The 6927-nt window shown below is 54.1% G+C and overlaps 1 protein-coding gene across 1 annotated transcript in view; it reads left to right on the forward strand.

Annotated features, from left to right (window-relative positions):
* JPH3 (junctophilin 3) overlaps positions 1-6927 on the forward strand; it is a 55198-nt gene that overhangs the window by 46781 nt on the left and 1490 nt on the right. The window lies entirely within an intron of this gene.

Below are 6927 nucleotides of genomic sequence, written 5' to 3' on the forward strand. Positions count from 1 at the left end.
AAGTGGTAAATCCCTGAGGAGGAGGAGGAGGAGGGGAAGGCTGAGGGAGAAGGATTTACCCCACAGACCCCACATCCATCTCCCGGCAGCACAGGACACTCACACACTCCATCCTGCAAAACCCCCCTGCATCCTGCTCGAGCTCCACATCCCCCCACAGCAAATCAAGGCTCCCCAAGCCCCCCAAAAGCCAAATTCCCCACACTGGCCTGAAATCCCCTTTCCATGTGGCCTGGCAGGGCAAGGCAGCTGTGGGCAGGTGTGTGAGAGCCCACACTGCTCCAGCCTGCTCACTGCCCCTTCCCTGGGTCCCAGCATGCCGGCTGGGAAGCTGCTCCCTCAAAAGGAGGGGCTCAAAGGGCAGCTCCCACCAGCTGGGCTCCCAGAGAAAGGAGCTGCCAGTGAGCAGGAGGGATGCTCAGAGCTGAGCACGGCTGTTTTTGCTCTACCTGAGGTATCCCTGAGCAGAAGCGAGGTCACCCTCACAGCTTAGCTTGTTTTAAAAATAATCTGCCCTAAACCAGCTCTGCACAAGCCATCCATGAGAGCAGGGCTTGGCTCTGTGCTGGCGTGGCAGCTCCAGCTTCCAGCACACCTCTGGCAGTGCTGGAACGGGCTGGGGGTGCAGGTCTCACAAGAACACACTCCAAAAAAATCACTACTCCTGATTCCTGTCTGAAAAACAAGCTGGGAGCCACGGGGCCTTGAATCCAAGCTTTTCCAAAGCCGCACAGGCAGGGATGCAGACCCCACAGAGGAGTCAGACGTACAGGTTGCTGTAGGAACTCTGTTCTCTACTGTCACTTTTCCCCTTAAAAGAAGCTCCCAGAACCACCCTGCTTTGTTGGGGCTGCACACCAGGAATTGAAAAATCCTCTCACAATTCCTGAATTGAAAAATCCTCTCATAAAGGTCATTTCTTGAGGCCACGGTTCAGTAACATCGGTGAAATTCAGCTCTGCTTGTTGTTGGCTCTCAGTGGATTTGGGGGTTTTGGGGTCACTGAGCCACACAAATGCTTTAAAATGACATTTAAGGCCACCTGATCTCTCTGTGCCTCTGTGGGCACTGACCCCAGCACCCAGAGGACAAACTCACAGCAACTGTCAGCATTGGGGCAGAGGAAAACGGGAGCCAACGCGCCAGGACCGGTGCTGGTGTTGTGGGATTAAGGGATTTATGGGAATGTCCCCATCCTTCCAGGCCTTAAAGGCTCACGAGGCACAAAGCCTGTGCCTGGATGCTCCACAGGTTCCTGGAGCCTCTGAGGAGAAAAAGGAAAAGGAAAAGGAAAGGAAAATGGAAAGGAAAGAGGAAAGGAAAGAGGAAAGAGGAAAGAGGAAAGAGGAAAGAGGAAAGAGGAAAGAGGAAAGAGGAAAGAGGAAAGGGATAGGGATAGGGATAGGGAAAGGGAAAGGGAAAGGGAAAGGGAAAGGGAAAGGGAAAGGGAAAGGGAAAGGGAAAGGGAAAGGGAAAGGGAAAGGGAAAGGGAAAGGAAAGGAAAGGAAAGGAAAGGAAAGGAAAGGAAAGGAAAGGAAAGGAAAGGAAAGGAAAGGAAATTGTTGAGAGACTGGGAAGGGAAAGGAGCTCTCTAAAATGCCAGCGAGCCTTTTATCCACAAACCACAGGCCGTGGCAGGGCTGGGGAGGAAGAGAAGGGAGCAGATCTCCTTTCCTGCAGGTGCTGAACATCTGCCGCTTCTGGAAGGGAGGAGAAGCGCTTTAGGACGGAGCAGCTCTTTGGGAAGGGCCGGGCTCAGCCGAGCCCGATCCATCATGCCCGGTCCCGGTCGAGCAGCGGCGATGCCCAGCACTCCCAGAGGCTGCAGGGACGAGCCCTGCTCTCGCTGAGGGGTGTGAGGAGGCTCGAGGTCCGGCCCTTCAAGGTGCCCGGCCACCCCTGACTATTCCCCGCACCGTCCCACGGAGCAAATCCCAGCCCAAAGGCAAAAATTCCCGGGGAAAGAACCGCAGCAGAGGCTTGAGAGGCATCTCCCGGCTGAGGGATCTCCGAGAGCCCCCCCTGCCCCCGGCGGGGGCGGCGGGGAGGGATCCCGGCCGCCTCTCCCTCCCTTTCTCCCTCCCTCCTCCGGCAGAGGGGCGGATTTGCCAGCAAATATTCCAGGCAGGTCTCGCTGTCGCTGGGGAAAGGCTGGAGCAGGCAGCCAATCTGCAGGAGGAGCGGGATGTGCCGAGCTGCGGGGCCGGGGATGCGGGCAGGGCGCTCGGCTCAGCCTCCCCCGGCACGGAGCGGGGATGGAGCCCGGCACCGGCTCCTCCCCGCCGGGCCTCCCCCTGCCACAGCTGCCGGGCTGTTCCTGAAGGGATGCGTCTCCACGTGGAGATGGATTTCCCTTCGTTTTTTAGGCACCTTTAGCCCAAAAGGTCGTAAAAGGAGGTAAAAATAAAACCTAGGTGTTTTCTCCACCCAGCGTGTTTGGGGTGTGAAGCTTCCCTGTGCATGGAGGTGTTCCCGTTTGGCTGCTTTGGGATGAAGGGACCTGGGGACTTGTTTGGCATTAACCTCCCTGGGATTAAACCCTGTGATTTATCCCTGTGGCCTTCCAGCTTCAGGTTTTCCCATTTGTTTTCTTGCTCATCGGGAGCCATCCCCAGGTCTCCCAACACAATCATCCCTGGGTTTTCCTTATTCCTCTCATCTCAACCAACCAGATTCACCTCAATCCTGGCTGGCATCTGCGTGCCCAGACAAACAGAAGCCATCATTTCATGGGAACAAGGAGGAAGAGGAGTCCTGTTGCCATCACAGCTCTGGAATGAGGCAGGGCTGAGCACTACTGCAGGGGCTGTCTCTTCTTAAGGCAAATAATAATCACAAACTGTTCCTCCTCTAATCCCTTTCGTGTTCAGACAACCTGAGGTAAATAATCTTCAGAGAGAAATGGGATGTTCAACTCGACAGGGTCCTTTTCAAAGCCTTTTCTTCTCCAGGGCCTTTGATGTACCTGGGAGCACCTTCCTGGCTCTGCTCCTGTCATCTGGATATTGGGGTTGAGCCCAATTCCATCTCGTAGCTGGGAAAATTTGGGGCCAAACACCAGCTTTTGACTGCATTAGAACCAAATTTTGACTGCTGTTTTTAGAATAAAAATATTAAAATGAGAGCTTCAAACATACCTAAACAAACACTGAGCTCAGTCCCAGCACCTGGAAGGTGAGGATTGAACCAGGGGTGACAAATCAGTTCTTTAAGAGACTAAAGGATCTCTAAGAGGATAACCTCTGGTTTTTTTAGCCTTTTTTTCTACCAGAAGCAGGTTTTTCCATCCCACCCAACTCACTTTCCCTCACACAAGCACTTTTAGCATCTCCTGGGCCCTTTCCTGGAGCCAGGGGAGCTGCTGCAATCCGCTGGAGAAAGCCAAGTGGCTCCCTGATGTTTCCTTTGCTAAATGCTCCTTAACCATTTCACAGAGCCTGTTCCTGGCAATGATGTGACAATTCAGCACAAATGTCACCGAGCTGCTAAGTTTGCAGCCCTTTCTGCAGTGCTGAGGCTGGAAAATGGTGCATATCTTATTTTTTTATTCTTTTTTTTTTTTTTTTTTTTTTTGCTGATCCAAGTCCTTAGTAATTACACTTAATAGATCCCGGAGGGATTCCTAGGTAACCTGCACTCTGGTTTCCATGGCAGAGAGGCAGAGCTTGTACCCTGTGATAACAGATAATAATGGATTGCTAATGCTTAAATTAATTATGCCACAATTGCATTTGTAAACCAGCTGTCCGTCGTATTCCCAGAAAAACCCTGGAGTTGCTACACAACAGTTCCAGGATAAAAACAAACAAGGCAGAGGGGCAGGAATTACTTTACAGCTACAATTACTGCTATTACTCCTGTGCCATGACCATGGTTTATTCCTATTTTAGTGTTTCCATGGGTTAAGGTCGAAGTTTCTGTTCTTTAAGCTTGGAAGCAAAGCTTAAAAATCCTGGGAGATCCAACCTGTTGACAGAGAAGGATCCTTTTGCCCAGCTGATGCTGGTGTAGATTCTCATCCTTGGCAGATGTTTTCCTTCTCCTGTGAAGGACTCCAGGGATATTACTGTAAAAAATTGAAATTTGGCCCCACCAAATGGTGACAGCAACAGGCAAAGCTGCAAATCAGGGGCTGTGTCTCCTCTTTCCAAAGGCTCCAGCTGGAGGCTGGAACACAGTGGGAAGGGTTTAAAAGCCACTGGTGTTAAAGCACTGGTTCTTTGCTGCAGCAAAAGGGAGATCGGTGCCCTGCAGCCAGGCTGGGCTCAGCAAAGCCTCTCTCCCAAAGCTCAGCTCCAGCACTGATCCCTCTCCTGCCCAGGCACGGAGCAGGGATGATGCTCAGTGCTGTCACATGTCCCAGGCCATCCCTGCCACGGGAGGGGAGAAGGGCAAGCCTTCCCTCTGAGCAGAGGGGAAGGCACTGAGACCTCACGAGACAGAAATCAGGCAGACGTAAGCATTGAGAAGTGCAGCAGGATCCGTAACTGGAGCTAAACCAGAAGCTTTGGTGGGGCAAAACTGCTTATCCAGCAGCAGCTGCCATTCCCTGCCATTCCCACCTGGACAGCACAGGGAGGAGGGGGTTAAAAAGAGGCAGCTGTAAAAAGGAGGCAGAATTTGTGAGCTGGATTTGAGCTGGTTGGGTCGAAGAGCTCCCACCCGCCCCTGGTCATCCTGTTCCTGGGATGGGAAATGTGGCAGATCCCGTGCCTGCCGTGGCAAAGGAAGGATTTTCTCCTGCCCCTGCCCTGCTCCTCATCCCTGCAGGATGCAAACAGGCCCAGCCTGAGCCTGGGCTGAGCAGAACCTCTGTGCACGGGGATCCAGGGCTGCTGACGTGAGTGCGTGATGGATTCCCCAGTTTTCCAGCTGAGGGCACAGCTTTGATGCCCTGTGTGTAAATCACAGAACCACAGGATCATTTAGGCTGGAAAATGCTCTGGAATTGAGTCCCACCATTCCCCCAGCACTGCCAAGCCACCTCTGCTCCATATCCCCAAGTGCCACATGCACACAGCTCGGGGGACGGGGACTCCACCACTGCCCTGGCTGAAGAATTATTCCCGAATATCCAATCTGGACCTCCCTGGTACAACTCGAGGCTGATTCCTCTTGTCCTGTTGCTGTTTCTTGGGAGAAGTGACCAGTGAAGGCTGTGCTCCCTCCCTGGACACATCCTATGGAAGGGCTGGACTCCGGCTGCATCCCAAAGTGAGGGAACAGGGAATTGGAGGGACAGCGGCGTGTGCAGAGCAGGGGCAGCGCTGGCTGTGCTGTTTTGGCAGGGAATTCCTCCATGGAGCAGCCCAGGAATGGGGCTGAGCCCTCCCTGGCTGTGGGGCCAGGGCAGGAGCTCGTTCCGTGCCAAGGCAAACAATGACACTGATAATCGCCTGAAATCTGTTATTATATTACCAGCAGCTCAAAAACCCTAAAACCCAATAATCTTCTGAAATGCAGCTAATCCCTCCCAGCGCCAGCAAGGCCGGGCTTGGCACGACCGGGCTGGGGAAGGGAAGGAGCAGCGAGCAGGGGGTGGTTGCTGCCTTTGGAAGCTTCTCATGGCACAGGAGGAGAGGTTTGCCGGGAGCAGCCAGCCCTGGATGGGTACCTGGCTGCTCGCTGCAGTCCCTGCCTTGGCTTGGCTGCCTTTGACCCTGTTGCTAAGCTACAAATATGGCTTTCCAGCAGGCTCCAGCATCCTCGCTCCCACCCACTCCCGGCTGAATCAGGCTGCTCGGAACAGAAACCATCCCCGGGCAGCCGGGAGCTGCTTTTTCCCATTCCTTTTCCAGCAGAGTGACCCAGGGAAAGCTCCCAAGGGGTGCCCAGCCCTGTCCCCGCTCCATCCCAGCGACGTGGGGAGCGCCAGGAGGGAGCAGGAGCCTGGGGAAAAGCGTTTGGAGCATCCCAGGGCTGGGATGCAGCAGGAATAGCTGAGGATCCCAAGAAAAAGCAACCACCCACCTGCTGCCAGCAGCAGTCACCCTGTGCGAGCCACGCTCACACCCTGGCACCAGGGCTGAGGTGCCAGGACGGATGAGGGGCCAGGATGGATGAGGGGCCAGGACGGATGAGGGGCCAGGACGGATGAGGGGCCAGGATGGATGAGGGGCCAGGGATGTTTTCCTGACCAGTGTCCTGCAGAAGGATGTGTTGGAGGGCTGGCTGCAGTGCCCCTGGAGGTCCCACAGGATTGTCCAGGACGTGCTCCAGGGGAAGCAATGGATGCTCCCCGAGGGATTGAACCACTCCTGGGATGTCCGGCCCAGCTGGGTTGGGGGGTGTACGGGGCAGCTGCAGTGGGGTTCCTGCAATGCTTTCCAGGTGAAATCACAGAATGCCAGCATGGTTTGGGTGGGAAGGACCTTAAAGCCCATGCCATCCCACCCCTGCCATGGGCAGGGACACCTTCCATCATCCCAGGGTGCTCCAAACCCTGTCCAGCCTGGCCTTGGACACTTCCAGGTGGTTCCCAGGAGCTTCATTTGGTCCTTATAAACTCAGGAAAGGTTATTAGAGCATTCCCAAAATGTTGCCTGAACATGGACCCCCATGTGTTGGCCTGATGTCCAGGACCTGGAAAACAACTGTGATTATTGGGAAATGTCCTGTGGACACCCCAAGCCATCCCCAAACCACTCTAAGATTCCATCTAATCTGCTTTTTTGGTTTTGTTTTTTTTTTTTTCCCTTTTGATTGACCACCTGATAAACAACCAATTTTAGTTCTGTTTTTAAAGCCAGAATTCCTATGGGAGTGGCATGGGATGATCCATGATCCCTCAGGGGGTACAGCCAAGTGTTTGGCAGCTTTAAAAAATCCTCCAAGGCTTCCTGGGCACTTTGGGAGCTGTCAGTTGGGATCTGCTCACCCCCTGAGCTGCCTGGACTCCCCAGAGCAGATTCCCTTGGATTCTCCCCA

The sequence above is a fragment of the Anomalospiza imberbis genome, chromosome 12, assembly GCF_031753505.1.
Source record: "Anomalospiza imberbis isolate Cuckoo-Finch-1a 21T00152 chromosome 12, ASM3175350v1, whole genome shotgun sequence".
Classification (NCBI taxonomy): domain Eukaryota; kingdom Metazoa; phylum Chordata; class Aves; order Passeriformes; family Viduidae; genus Anomalospiza; species Anomalospiza imberbis.